The sequence below is a fragment of the Thamnophis elegans genome, chromosome 5 (genome assembly GCF_009769535.1).
Source record: "Thamnophis elegans isolate rThaEle1 chromosome 5, rThaEle1.pri, whole genome shotgun sequence".
In the NCBI taxonomy this organism is placed as follows: Eukaryota; Metazoa; Chordata; class Lepidosauria; order Squamata; family Colubridae; genus Thamnophis; species Thamnophis elegans.
Window position 1 is genome coordinate 49,798,166 of NC_045545.1, and position 15,068 is coordinate 49,813,233.

The window sequence follows — 15,068 nt, forward strand, 5'->3', positions numbered from 1 at the left end:
ATACATGCATGTCATCCTTATGTTGGATCTCCTAAGCAACCTTCTATTGATTATCTCTTTCACCATCATTTTCTCTTCCACAATATACAAAAATATACTTTTTAAACTAGATTTTTAAAACCAGAATTACAATTGTTACAGAGGCACGCAAGACCAGGCTTCTGCCTCATTTAGTGCCTACCAGCCATAGTTATGTTGCATAGAAAAACCTATTTTTCCTACAAACCTCGTATTATGCTACTTTCATAAAGCAGGCTGGCAGTTGGAAGTTTGACAGTTGGGTGGGATTTCTAAGTAACAGTCACAAGTGGGTTTGGGAAGCAATGTAATGTTTGTTTAGAATGGTCCAACAAACAAAAGGCATGGCAAGCTAACAATAAAAGTGAAGAGCACTGAAGATATGGATCTTTGAGAACAAAGTGATTCACATTGGCAAAAAGAGGAAATTTAGAAGGTCCTAAAAATGGTTAATTTGAGATTTTTGAAGGGGAAGTAAGACTTTTATGACAAAAACAAAAAACCCTTGCAGGTAAGTCACTCCACTGGGATTTTGGTTATTTCTGGTACTGGACTTGAACTGAAAGTGCTGTTGGATTCATTTTCACATCCCTATATTGCAGTAAGAATGTGCCCCAGGAACCACTTTATGGGATATATTTTTACAATATATTTCTTTCCCAATCCATTACTAATAGTCATAGTTAACATTTTTTGGTCTTAATGTATGGTATCATTTTCTTTGTCCTCTCGACATTATTTTTGCCCTGAACAAAATCTAGCATGGCTCACTAACAATATGGTTGAAGACATGAGTTCGGTTTCTATTTAAAGCTCTCTATATAAAGTCACTCTATATATAAAAATTTGTCTGGCATTCTTTGGAAAGGGGGTTATTCTCATATCCAAAAGTAGCCCTGTTAATTCATCATAAGCATAGAAGAAGGCCACTTCATTCTATACTTCCACACCTGCAACTTGCTAGTTGGTCAACTTAACAGGTTGCTAAACTTGCCTTTCAGAGCATCTGCCTACAATCAGACAACCTGGTCCCACCAAATGTTAGGGAGATCAGTTGCTGGTTATTGGAGGCTTTTTAAATATTTTTTTATCCCCATTTATTATTTTATAAATAAGTCAAGGTGGTGAACATATTTAATACTCCTTCCTCTTCTTTTATTCCCCTACAACAACCCTGTGAAGTGAATTGAGCTGAAAGAGAGTGACTGGCCCAAAGTCATCCAGCTGATTTTGTGCTTAAGGCGGCACTAGAATCAGGGGTGGGTTCCTGCCAGTTCTAACCTCTTCTATAGAAGAGGTTCCACAAATCTACAGTGCTATTTAGAACCGGTTCCAGTTCCCTCCCCCCACCCGTCCTCACATCATCAAGATGGAAGAGCGAGAGGTGGAATTCTGGGAGTTGAAGTCCACAAGTCTTAAAGCTGTCAAGTTTGAACACCCCTGGGGTTTTTTTCTAAAGGATTAGGGGTGCAAGGGTCTTGTAACTCGACAGCTTTAAGACTTGAGTGCTTCAAATGCCAGAGTTTCTGAGTCAACATTTTGGTTGCTAAGCAAGAGCATTGTTAAGTGAGTTTCACCACATTTTACAAGTTGGCCATGGCCACCCAGTCACATGACTGCCAAGCCACTCCCACTTGGTCACATGGCTGGTAAGCCACTCCCACAAAGCAGGCCACGCCTGCAGAAGAGGTTCTAAAAAAATTTGAAACCCACCACTGACTAGAACACATAGTCTCCTGGTTTCCAGCCTGCTGCCTTAACCACTTTTCCTTTGCAGATGCTGCAGGGGAAACAAGGCCATAAATGACTTCGCTTCACTTGCCCCAGATTAAAACTGTAAGGATGGTATCACCTGCCACAATAGGCTTTGGCCATTAGAGCACCAAGATAATGGTGACATTTATTTCTGCTGACTTAAGGACTAAGTGGATTGCACTTCAACATGGACATCTGGCTGTACTCCTAGTGTTCACAATTAAATGAAAACAACACCATGCTATACATTTCTTGCTACAGTATGTCTCAAATGGCAGAATAGGCTGACGGAAAAATAAAGCAAGGTTAGAATCCAAAGAATTATTTAATATAACATGGAAGATTTTGCTGGTCTAGGTCAGTTATGGCCTATAAACTATATAAACTTTTATAATTATAATATTTTAAACAGTTTTAATGGATGAGACTATGTTTTTTCTCTTGGCACTCTGTTTCTTTTCTTGCAATGCTGCCTTTTAATATAAACTAATTATATAGACACTTTTAATATTATGAATATGCATACTTTTGGATTTCATGATCAACTTAATGTAATGGTTTAGTTCTGACTTTTGCTTATTGTGCATGGATCATTTATGAACAAAATAAATCCTACACAATGTAAGCTATAATAATCATTTTCCGTAAAATTGAAATATTACAATGTTTTGGAAGAGTATGAAACACAACTTTAGTACAATGCATAAAGCTAGCAAGTAAAAGATTTTCCATACAAAAAATGATAATGGCTTTCATATTGGAGGCAATTTGAATTCTTACTTGGACATAATGTTAAGTAAATAGCAAGACACTTTATTTACTAGCTTGTTTAATAGATCAGGAATGACACATATCACATAGTATAATGTCAAGATTTGCTTTAATCAAAAAACAAGTAAGGATCAGGACAAAATGATCCTGTCTTACTCATAGATTATTGTTTTCATTTCTGCCAATACTTAAAATTAATGGAACACAAACCAGCACTAAAACAAGACTCTAAATTCAAACAGAGCCATAATTGAACCAAGCTAGCATTTTCAAATGAACAAATTATGGTTTCAAACTGCAGGTAATCCTCAATATACGATCACAAGTGAGCTAAAAAAATTACTAAGCAAGTCAGTTATCGAGTTAAGTGAATCTGGCTTCCCCATTGACTTTGCTGGTTCTGACTTAGAAAAAAGATTTAATATCACTCTTAGCCAAAACCAAACCACTTGTGGATCACCTTGGATTTAGTGCGTGAACTGTGCTATTGCAAATCATTTTGTACATCATCATGACCAGGGGTGGGTTGCTGCCGGTTTTACCACCGGGTCGCAACCTGCGCAGACACTGTTCAGTGTAAATTGTTCTTTGTGCATGCGCAGAACAATTTAGAGTGACCTGCGAATGCACAGTCACTAAAAAACCCAAAAGGGCGGAGCCCAGCAGTAGCGAGGGAACCGGTTCAGGGGCATGGCAGGCCTGGGTTGCTGCCGGTTCTGCGACCCAGGCCTGAATTCCACTACTGGTTCCGCCGAAACGGGCAGAACCGGCAGCAACCCACCTCTAACCATGACATATTTGTGTGTTCTAACCTAAAAATAAGGACTGAAAAGCAATGGGGGTATTTAAATGCTGTGGTTGTATCAGTGGCGAAATTCAATTCTTTTCACTACTGGTTCTGTGGGCATGGCTTGGTGAGTGTGGCAGGGAAAGAATACTGCAAAATCTCCATTCCCACCCCACTCTGGGACCAGCCAGAGGTGGTATTTGTCGGTTCTCCAAACTATTCAAAATTTCCACTACTGGTTCTCCAGAACCTGTCAGAACCTGCTGAATTTCACCCCTGGGTTCTATGTAGTTTCTACATTAAAGCATTTCAGAGTACATCTGAAATCATTAAATTGCTCTGCTCAATAATGTTTCTAATTGCTGTTCGTTTATCCTTTATCATAGGAGTTTAGAAATCTATAAAAACATTCCAATTGCATGAAGGCTTTTGAAAAAAAGATTTAAATGCTGTGATGTGTTTACGCCTATAAAGATCAGAGTAGCACAAGCAATGTTATTCTATATGATATTCTATGGAAGCAAAAGACATAGGATAGGAAGAATATTGATACCTTTAAACTATGATGTCGGAGAAACTTCCTGGGAATATTGTGGAGTGTAAACAGCCAAGAAAACAAACCAATGAATCACTGTGCAAAATCAACCCAGAGTTCACTTGAGGTACAAGTGACCAGACTGAAGTTCTATTTTGGACACGTTATGTGGAAAATTCTCTAATGCCTGAAAAGATAAAAGGAAATATTATTCCTGATATATGTCCATGATTTGAATGCTCTTATATAAGAGTTTTTTATGTGCAGGGAACTAAAATAATACAAGTTACTTTCCTAGTTTTCTCCCAAAGTAAGAATTTTCTAGGTACACTTTTCATATATGTGAAAGTGATGTGGAATATCTAATATGCGTCATCTTCACCTATCTATATAGCCTGAAATAACACAACAATATACCTTATATTTTCAGAAAAATCTAAGTTATCTTCTGGAACAAAGTCATTAAGAAGAATGTTTTATTTTAATGCTTCAAGTTCAAGGCGAGAGACTGCCTCCTGCCAATTACCTCCCAAAGACCGATTCGATTGCACAGACTAGGCCTTCTCCGGATTCCATCTGCCAGCCAATGTCGGCTGGCGACCCCCCGGGGGAGAGCCTTCTCTGTTGCAGCTCCGGCCCTCTGGAACGAGCTCCCCGTGGAGGTCCGAACCCTTACGACCCTCCAGGCCTTCCGTAAAGCCACTAAGTCCTGGCTGCTCCGGCAGGCCGGGGGCTGTTGAAGTTTCCAGCCCCACGGTAACTATGAATGTTGTTATATTTTAAATTTTGTTTGTCTTATTTATTCCCTTCCCCTTTTTATTGTAAGCCTCCCGGAGTCCTCCGGGAGTGGGCGGCATACAAGTTTAATAAACAACAACAACAAGTTTCCTTTTACCTGGACTCACAGAGTAGAGGTTCTATGTATTACCAGTTAGGAAAGAAACAGGAATTTAGTTTCTTTTTTCTACTTCAAATATTCACTGCACTTATTAATAGAACTTATGACAAACCTAGCTTTGCACAATAATAAAAATTTATTACAGGAGTTGGAGAATGATGGCGTTGATCAGGGCTCTTGCACACCAGGAAAAAAAAAGTATAGTTAAACTATAAGAAAAAAATTCCTCTCTGTGGGTGGCATTAATCATTACGTTGCCTACAGTGGAAAACTAAATGATTTTTTTTTCATATTTAAATTCAGTTCTTTGCACTGTTGTACTTGGAAGTTATTTGTTTTAGCTTTTTCCTGTTGCACCACACCCATGGTACAAACTATGTAAAAGTCACGGCCATTTCTTCATTTAAAACAAGAGCATCATAATGATAGAACAATTTATTTGCCTGCTCGAAAGACTGCATTATAATGAAGGTGTGCTTTGATTGCCTGGCTTTGAACTCCTGACAGATTGCAACCCTAAATGCAAACAATTTTGAAAGCAAACAAGTAAATGTGAAGAAGAGAAAAGGAAAATGTCACATAATCCATTCACCACACATTTTAAAACACAGTGAGGAAGATTGTGTTCTCTAACACTATACTTGTTCTCTGATAAAATACAAAAGCAAGTACAGGTGAAACTCAAAAAATTAGAATATGTGCAAAAGTTCATTTATTACAGTAATGCAACTTAAAAGGTGAAACTAATATATGAGATAGACTCATTACATGCAAAGCAAGATAGTTCAAGCTGTGATTTGTGATGATTATGGCTTACAGCTCATGAAAACCCCAAATCCACAACCTCAGAAAATTAGAATATTGTGAAAAGGTGCAATATTCTAGGCCCAAAGTGTCCCACTCTAATCAGCTAATTGAGCTGCAAAGGGTTCCTGAGCCTTTAAATGGTCTCTCAGTCTGGTTCAGTAGGAATCACAATCATGGGAAAGACTGCTGACCTGACAGTTGTGCAGAAAACCATCACTGACTCCTTTCCATAAGGAGGGAAAGTCTCAAAAGGTAATTGCAAAAGAAGTTGGATGTTCCCAAAGTGCTGTGTCAAAGCACATTAATAGAAAGCTATGTGGAAGGGAAAAGTGTGGAAGAAAAAGGTGCACAAGCAACAGGGATGACCGCAGCCTAGAGAAGATTGTCAGGAAAAGGCCATTCAAAAGTGTTGGGGGACTTTCACAAGAAGTGGACTGAGGCTGGAGTCAGTGCATCAAGAGCCACCACACACAGACAGATCCTGGACCAGGTCTGTTTTTCTTTAGCCCAAGTAAGATGCTTCTGATGTTATTTGTTGTTCAGGAGCAGCTTGACAAGAGGAATCCGACATTTGAAGCTCATGTCCAGGATCCGTCTGTGTGTGGTGGCTCTTGATGCACTGACTCCAGCCTCAGTCCACTCCTTGTGAAAGTCCCCAACACTTTTGAATGGCCTTTTCCTGACAATCCTCTCCAGGCTGCGGTCATGATCAAACTGGGACCAGAATTTCAATCCCTAAGCATTGTGGTCATTAAATGAGCCATCATGTAACCAGACCCAATTTTACATGGACATTAAGTGAATCATTATGGTTGTTAAATGAATTACTCAGTTGCTAAGCAAATCTGGCTTCTCCAATTGACTTTGTCAAAAGCTGGTTGAGAGGATCACAGATTGTGAACACATGACCACAGTGCATAAATACAAAGGGCCAAACTGCAATCATATGACTGAGGGGGTAGTGTGACGATTGTAACTTAGAGCATGTGTTGTAAAACACCTTTTCTGAAACCATTGTTAATTGAATAGTTGTCAAGTCAAGGACTAGCTGTGTTAGGAAACATTTAAAAGTCCTCTTCAGGATAAACCGGAGTTTGCATTACCCTACTTTAAAAAAAAACAAAAAACCCATCAACTTCCTCTAGTGCAATGTTGGCGAACGTTTTTCGCCTTGGGTGCCAAAAGCACGATTGCGTGCACTATTGTGCTCGCTCGCACACCCTCTGTGCTGTCCCCCTGCACATGTGCATATGACCCCCCCCTCCACTGCCCCATGCATGCGCACACAGCTTTCTTGGAGCCTGGGGAGGGTGAAAACGCCCCCCCACCCCCCTAGAGGCCTTCTGGAGGACGGAAACGGCCCGTTTTCCGACTTCCGGTTTGTGTGTTGGGCCATTTTTCACCCTCCTGAGGCTGAAATCATCTGGGCAGTGTGCACATGTGCGCTGAAGCTGGCAGGGCAACACCTCGCGTGCCCTAAGAACTGGCTCCGCGTGCCACCTGTGGCACACGTGCCATAGGTTCGCCATCACAATTCTAGTGTTTTAAAACAAATTAATGCCCTCTTCCAATTCCTGAACCTACCCAAGATTCAAGATCAATCCATTGTGTTTCATTTAATCCAATATGTATGACAGAATCTGCCATTGTGAAAAAATTGAAATTGAATTAAGAGTAGATAATGAAAAAGAGACAAAACTTTTCCTTGACCACAAGTTCACCTTCTTGTTCTGATTAGAGCTCACATTTTTAGGTAGTCTCTGTCATTTCACACATTGTCACTGAAGTGTATGTATTAACTCCGACATTCACGTTCATACTTTAAAATGGTTCGTTTTAACTAAATGCTGAATGGACAACTGTTGTGATTCAGCAGACACTTGCTGTGAGTTGCGTCGGGATGCAGGAATAATGAGCAGCTGTTGCTTGTCAGGGTCGTCTTCTGCAGATAAAAGACGGAGGGTGCCACGCCTTAGTTGCAGAAGTCAACGTCGTTCGTCGTTCGTGGTTCATCGTTCGTTTGTTCGTGAGATCAGTTTCGTGATTCAAAGAGGCACTTGGATAATTGATTTGCTTTCTGTAAACCTGGTTTGCTGTAAGAGCTTTTTGTTTTTGCATTTGCTATGTAACTTTTTGCCAGAGACTTTATTTAGAGCCGAGATGGCGCAGTGGTTAAATGCAGCACTGCAGGCTACTTCAGCTGACTGCAGTTCTGCAGTTCGGCTGTTCAAATCTCACCGGCTCAGGGTTGACTCAGCCTTCCATCCTTCCGAGGTGGGTAAAATGAGGACCCGGATTGTTGTTGGGGGCAATATGCTGACTCTGTAAACCACTTAGAGAGGGCTGAAAGCCCTATGAAGCAGTATATAAGTCTAACTGCTATTGCTATTGCTATCTACGTTTATTTTGGGCTTGCAGCCAGCTTGAGCCAGGACTGATAAAGAGATTTCCTTTGAAGTTCTGTGTGACTGTCGTTTGTGAACGAGCGAAGGGGGGGGGGGTCAGAACAGATTGACTTCTGCCCAACAAACCTCCATTTAATTAATTATGGAGCAATTACTTGCTGAAAATAGGCAACTGGCCCAACAGATAGCAGTATTGGCGGACCAAATTGCTCAGCTGCAGAGAGCTGCAAACCCACCCCCCACCAGCCAAGGAGGAAGTGTCCAGTAGCCATGCCAGATTAATTTGATGGGAGTCAGGCCATGTTTGCCGCATTTCTGGGACAATGCCAGCTGCTCCTGATTTTGAGAGTGGAGGACTTTCCCACTGACCGGACGAAGGTGGGATTTATTATCAGTTTGCTCTCAGGCACAGCTGCCCGTTGGGCTACCCCCTTGTTAACTCAGCCGAGCCCTTTGTTAAATGACTTCCAGGGTTTTTGTCAATACTTTAAACGTATGTTTGAGGATCCCATTAAGGGGGAAACATCAACGAGACGTCTGAAGTCACTGCAGCAGGGGAGTGGTTCATTGCAAGACTATGTCAGTGAATTCAGGCTGCGTAGCCAGGATTCAATGTGGAATGAAGCAGCTCTGATGGACACTTTCCAAGATGGATTGTCTGATGCCTTGCAAGATGAACTGGCAAGGGTGGACAGGCCACCGACATTTGACGCGTTGGTCCACTTGTGCCTCCGGATAAACACCCGGCTGCAGAGGAGAAGGCCTCGCCGCACATTCCAGGAGACCACCAGCATGCCGGTTCATCAAGAGACTGCAGTTGACTGGGAGGAGCCCATGGAGTTGGGTGCTGTCAGACCTTGAGTGTCACGTACAGAGATGGACAGACGACGTGCTGAGGGATTGTGCTTCTATTGTGGGGATCTTGGACACCTGGCGGGGAGGTGCCCCAAGAACAATAGAAGGGTTGTGTGGACTGCGGCCGTCCCTCAGCAACAAACTATCGTGTCAGACAACTGGCACATTTCTGCGGCTGTGATACCCCGTTCGCACAATGTAGCATGCATTCGTGGGGTGTGGAATCCCAGGGCGGATGTCCTGCCTATGAAATCGGAGAACTCGGACCCTGCGGACTCGCTTCCACCTCGGACTGTTCTACCCGTTGCATCCTGTGCTGCAGTTTATCATCCCGTGAGCATACAGTCTGATACGGGATGTGCAGTGGGGTGACGAATGGGTGGAGCGACGAAAGGCGGAAGTAGGGCCGGCTTCCTCGTGGACTTTGGAAGGGGATCTTTTGAAGTATCGGGGCTGGCTCTATGTTCCTGCAGGGCACATCCGTAGACAGGTGCTCTCTCAGGTTCATGGCGCTTCTGCAGCGAGACATTGGGGGTTTTTCCGGACATTGCGCCTGGCATCCCGTCAGTTTTGGTGGCCCCATTTAAGAAACGATGTGCGGAAGTGCGTGGCGTCATGTGTCCAGTGCCAATGGGTCAGGTCTGCGAGGAGGGCTTCACCAAGATTCCAGCCCTTGCCAACCCCGGTCCCTGCAGCACAGGACTTCGTTTCTAGGTTCCCGTTGGCGTACTAGTGTCTTGGACTGTGTTCCGTGGAGGCCGTCACCAACCCTTCTGGGCCGCACCCCGAGCGTCGGAACTGAGGGATGGGCCCTGCAGTGGGGAATAGTGTGGTGGCCCGGCAGGAGTTGGTGGAGCTGCCGCCAGACTCCGACGGTGAGGGGTCTTATGAGTTGGCCATGGAGGAGGTGGAGGACTCTGGACAGGGTGTTAGGGCTAGGCCGGAGCTTTTAGAGCCGCCGCCAGACTCCGACAGTACGGGGGCTGGTGGGACGACCTTGGAGAGGGTGGAGAACCCTGGACAGGGTGTTAGGGCTCGGCCGGAGCTGTTAGAGCTGCCGCCAGTCTCCGACATCATGGGGGCTGGTGGGTCAGCCTTGGAGAGGGTGGAGGACCCTGGATGGGGTGTCGATGCCGCGCAGGGCTGGAGGAGACATGGTGGCCACCAGATACCTGGGGAGCATTGGATCAAGGGGAATGTTCCTGCAGGTATTTGGGAATCACGAAGGAGGAAGCACAGGAGATGAGTGCAGGCCATCTTATGGACAATCCATTCCGACCATATCCAGACCGTCAGAGCCGGGGAAAGGGCCCTGCGGTGGGGAATAGTGTTGTGACTCAGCAGAAGCTTGCTGTGAGTTGCGTCAGGATGCAGGAATAATGAGCAGCTGTTGCTCGTTAGGGTCGTCTTCTGCAGATAAAAGATGGTGCCACGCCTTAGTTGCAGAAGTCAACGTCGTTCGTGGTTCATCATTCGTGAGATCAGTTTCGTGATTCAAAGAGGCACTTGGATAAGTGATTTGCTTTCTGTAAACCAGATTCAAAGAGGCACTTGGATAAGTGATTTGCTTTCTGTAAACCTGGTTTGCTGTAAGAGCTTTTTGTTTTTGCATTTGCTGTGTAACTTTTTGCCAGAGACTTTATCTACATTTATTTTGGGTTTGCAGCCAGCTTGAACCAGGACTCATAAAGAGATTTCCTTTGAAGTTCTGTCTGACTGTCATTTGTGAACGAGCGAAGAGTGGGGTCAGAACAGACAACTATCCTCAAAAAATTATGCTAATATAAGAGGGATGTGTTTGGCTAGTGTGCCATCAATGTTAAAATTTGTAAAGCAGTCTACAAGCAGGAACCCATACACTAACGTATAATTGAAGACTGATTTTTTTAAAGCAAAGGATTAATATGAAAATGACCACTATTGTGGAAATTCAACTTTACTTTTGATGTGAGAGGTGAAACTTTTATTTATAATATGAAAGTGGAATGCATCAGTACAGCTAACCAGTGGAGACCAGAAATTGAAGCTTTAAACTTTCAGAAGCCTTCTTAATACACTGGCACTACTGTGTTTTCCCCCAAAATAAGACAAGGTTTTATTTTATTTTCACCCCTGAAATAAGCACTTGGCCTTATTTTCAGGGAGGCCTTATTGTTCTTGAAGTGCAGGAAGTGGTGAGCGTGGTTCATGGATACTATGTTGCAGAATTTTCGGGGAGGGCTTATTTTAGCGTATGCGCTCAAAAGCCCGATTGGACTTATTATCTGGGGAGGTCGTATTTTCAGGGAAACAGAGTACTACTGTTTTGTGGGAATGGGTTAGTAGTCCACATTGATGCCACCTATCCTCCAGGTAGCACCTCACCTAGTATATTACCCATCATCCCAGTTATAAGCTATCATAAAAATTATGAGTGCTGCAAATAAGGCGAGAAAATGCAAAATAGTGAAACCTCTTGATCATGCATTGTAGAGATGTATGACTATTATTTCAATCCTTCTTACCCTTTTTGAAACATAAGCCAGTCTCATAATAACAAAGAAGAAAAAGCATGTAAACCTCCCTTTTTAATTTTAAATAGTGAAACGCAAATAGTCAGTGCTGCCAAAGATAAACTATAAAGCTAGCAAATTGAAAGGGCATTTCCAAAAGAAAATACAATGTTCTAGGCAGGCTATAAAGTAGTGTTAGTCTGCTACAATTGGCATTCTGGTCAGATGGGAGAAGTTGCAATTTATATCACAGTGTACAGTATTATTATCCTGTAAAGCCCACCGCTTCTCAACCTGTGGGTCGGGACCCCTTTGGGGGTCGAACGGCCCTTTCACAGGGGTCACCTAAGACTATCGGAAAACACATATTTTTGATGGTCTTAGGAACTGAGACACCAATTTTATGGCAGGGGGTCACCACAACATGAGGAACTGTATTAAAGGGTTGTGGCATTGGGAAGGTTGAGAACCACTGCTGTAAAGCCTCCATTCTTTAAAAAATGAGTAAATGCTGAACTCACACACATCTATCTTATGCAGAAAAAAAAATAGCAATACAGAGAAACAGAAATAGAATCTATCAATTCTCAATTGTTTTTACTATTTGTGACAGGAGTCTTGAAACAGTTGTTTCTCTTGCTTCAGTTGCCTACATTATTGCAACTTCTTGGAATCCCCAAATTTTAATCAGGGATTGTAGGGATCTTAATCTTAAACCTCATTATTTTACAGCTTCAACCCAACCTCTTGTTTTTTTCCAGCCAAGAGGGAGGCTAGAGTATCTTACTTTCTGTACAAAAAACATCTGTTCCTTGTGTCTCCATTGTGAGGATGTATGTTCTGTGTATGGAGGCAGTTTGCAGTACTGAAAGCATATCTGGCAAGCAAGGACTGAGGTGGGGGGAAATACAAAAAGCAAATTTGAAAATGGCATGATCCATTCCTTTGAGAAATGAAACAGAAATCAGCTTAGCTGGTCTGTGGAAGTTAAGCAATATATTCTAGTATATAGTAGGAAACAGGAATGTTTTAATGATACTGGGTTCTTTTCTCTAAAAGTTTAAAGGATGATTTTGTAAGAGAACATACAATGTTTACTTTTAAAAGTGTAACATGTGGAATGTAGCAAACGGGCTTTCAAATATTGTTATATAGGCTTATATGGCATAGTTGCTATTAACTCAATTTGTGCAAGCGGCAGTAAACATGTATTGTTTAATAACTTTATACTCAACAGTACAAAGATTTCTGTCCTGCAGTTTGTTAGTCCTTAGGTATGCTGCTCTTGCTGTTTGCCATTATTAATTAGTCCTGAGGATACTATTCAATAACTAACAAAGAATAGTTGAACCAATGAGGAGAGAGGCATAATAATCATAATATTAAGAGCAGAAGACAGAAATGTAGGACAAGAAATTGTACCATGGAGAAAAGAGAAGTGGCAATTTACCATATTTTTCAGAGTATAAGATGCACCCTTTTTCCTCAAGAGACTGAAAATCTGGGTGCGTCTTATACACCAAATACATCATTTTTTGCCTCCTGAAGCCCTGCCCCTTCACCAAAATGGCTGCACATACCCTTATGGAGGCTTTCAGAGAGGTCCTGGGGGCTGGGGAGGGCAGAAATAAGCAAACAACGGGCCCTTTTTTTGCCCCCCACCCCCCAGCATGCAAATTTTTTGACAAAAAACGGGGCCATTTTTGCGAAAAATGGGCCAGTTTTGCTCATTTTGGGGCGGGGGCAGGAGCAGTCCGCAAGCCTCCCCAAGGCTATTCGTGCCTTTTTAAAAAAAAAACAGGCCCATTTTCGTGAAAAACGGGCCATTTTGGGAAGGTTTTCAGAGTGCAAAAAATTTTTTTTCCTTTTGGAAAGCTCTCTAACTGATTGATGAGAATTACATGGATCAAGTGCTGTGCCAGCAGAAACACCTACCTATCCACTGTATCTCTCTCTCTCTTCCTCTACCTACCTACCTACCTATACACTCTCTCCCTACCTACTGTATCTCTTTCTATTTCTCTCTATCCCTCTACCTACCTACTCTATTTCTCTATCCCTCTACCTACCTACTCTATTTCTCTATCCCTCTACCTACCTACTCTATTTCTCTATCCCTTTACCTACCTACCTACTCTTTCCCCCTACCTATATTATTTCTCTATTTCTCTCTCTATCCCTCTACCTACCTATCCTCACTCTCTCTCTCTATCCCTTTATCTACCTACCTACCTACCTACTCACTCTCTCCCTACCTACTGTATCTCTCTTCCTCTACCTACCTACCTACCTACCTACACACACTCTCCCTACCTACTGTATATCTTTCTATTTCTCTCTATCCCTCTACCTACCTACTCTATTTCTCTATCCTCTACCTACCTATTCTATTTCTCTATCCCTTTACCTGCCTACCTACTCTCTCCCCCTACCTATCTATATTATTTCTCTATTTCTCTCTCTATCCCTCTACCTACCTACCTACCCTCACTCTATTTCTCTCTCTCTCTATCCCTTTATCTTCCTACCTACCTATCTACTCACTCTCTCCATACCTACCTACTGTATTTCTCTCTCTTTCTCTCCCTGTCCCTCTATCTACCTACCTTTTTTTAAAATTTGCCTCTTCAAAACCTTGGTGTGTCTTACACTCCCATGCATCATATACTCCGAAAAATAAGGCATCTTGTTTTGTATCTCTTCCAGAATAAATTATCATCTTTGGTTGTGGCAAATGAAGTTCAATATGATAAATAAGTTGACCAAGACTTAATACAATTACTGAGCTCATAGAGCTTATAGTATTAAAATCTGGCCAATGATTGTAGGTCGATGTACTTGATTGAATCTCTATCAGGAGCCAGAAAAAAATCCAGAAATTGTTCATTTATTGTATGGTAGAAGGTATCAGAAATATTAGAAAAATGAGAAATATTCAGTATATATACAATCCAATGTAGTTTATACAGTATTGGCAAGAATAACCTAACTCAGCAATTTTACTAGTATGTTGTCCCACTTCACTGGCTTAAACACTGTAATAGCCATTATTTTTATTATAAATACAGAAGCCAACTGCTTCAATCTAACTGAACAAGATTGGAATGAAAATCTCAAACATATATAGCTCTCAACTTTTAAAGTTAAGATAATGCTGCTCACCTAATCAATCCGAGACTGCTGGAGTGAGCAGCTATAGTAAATTTAATGAAATGACAATCGTGACAGTTCAAATCTCTTTTTTCCAGTGAGGATTTGGGGGGGGGGGATCATGTTTAATTCCCCATACAGCCTCATGAAAATAGGATTCCAGAACTTTCTCAGGGGCATTCTCTTAAACATACAGGCTAATCTATTTTTATCCAAATATCCCCAGACTAATGTAAGATTAGTTTCTGAACTAAAAAAATGAATCAGTGCTCTGCTTCTATAGCTTCATAACTTGCTTAACGGGGCCTTTTACAACGTTTAGGTACTTAGAATGTATGGTAAAATCACATGCAACGTTTTTTAAATAAAAGCATTCCATGGCACTAAATGGAATACTGTCCATGATCCTCTTTGAAGTAAAACAATTATCTTTATTCATCAGAAGAGGCACAGCTTTAAGGCTGTTTAGCCAGTCAAATTTCGTACTTCCCAGCCACATAAATGGTCAGGAGGAAAAAAATAACCCACGTATTTCTTCTGAAAATATGGATAGCAAGCATAAGTATATATACGTACATTAAAAAAAGATACATAC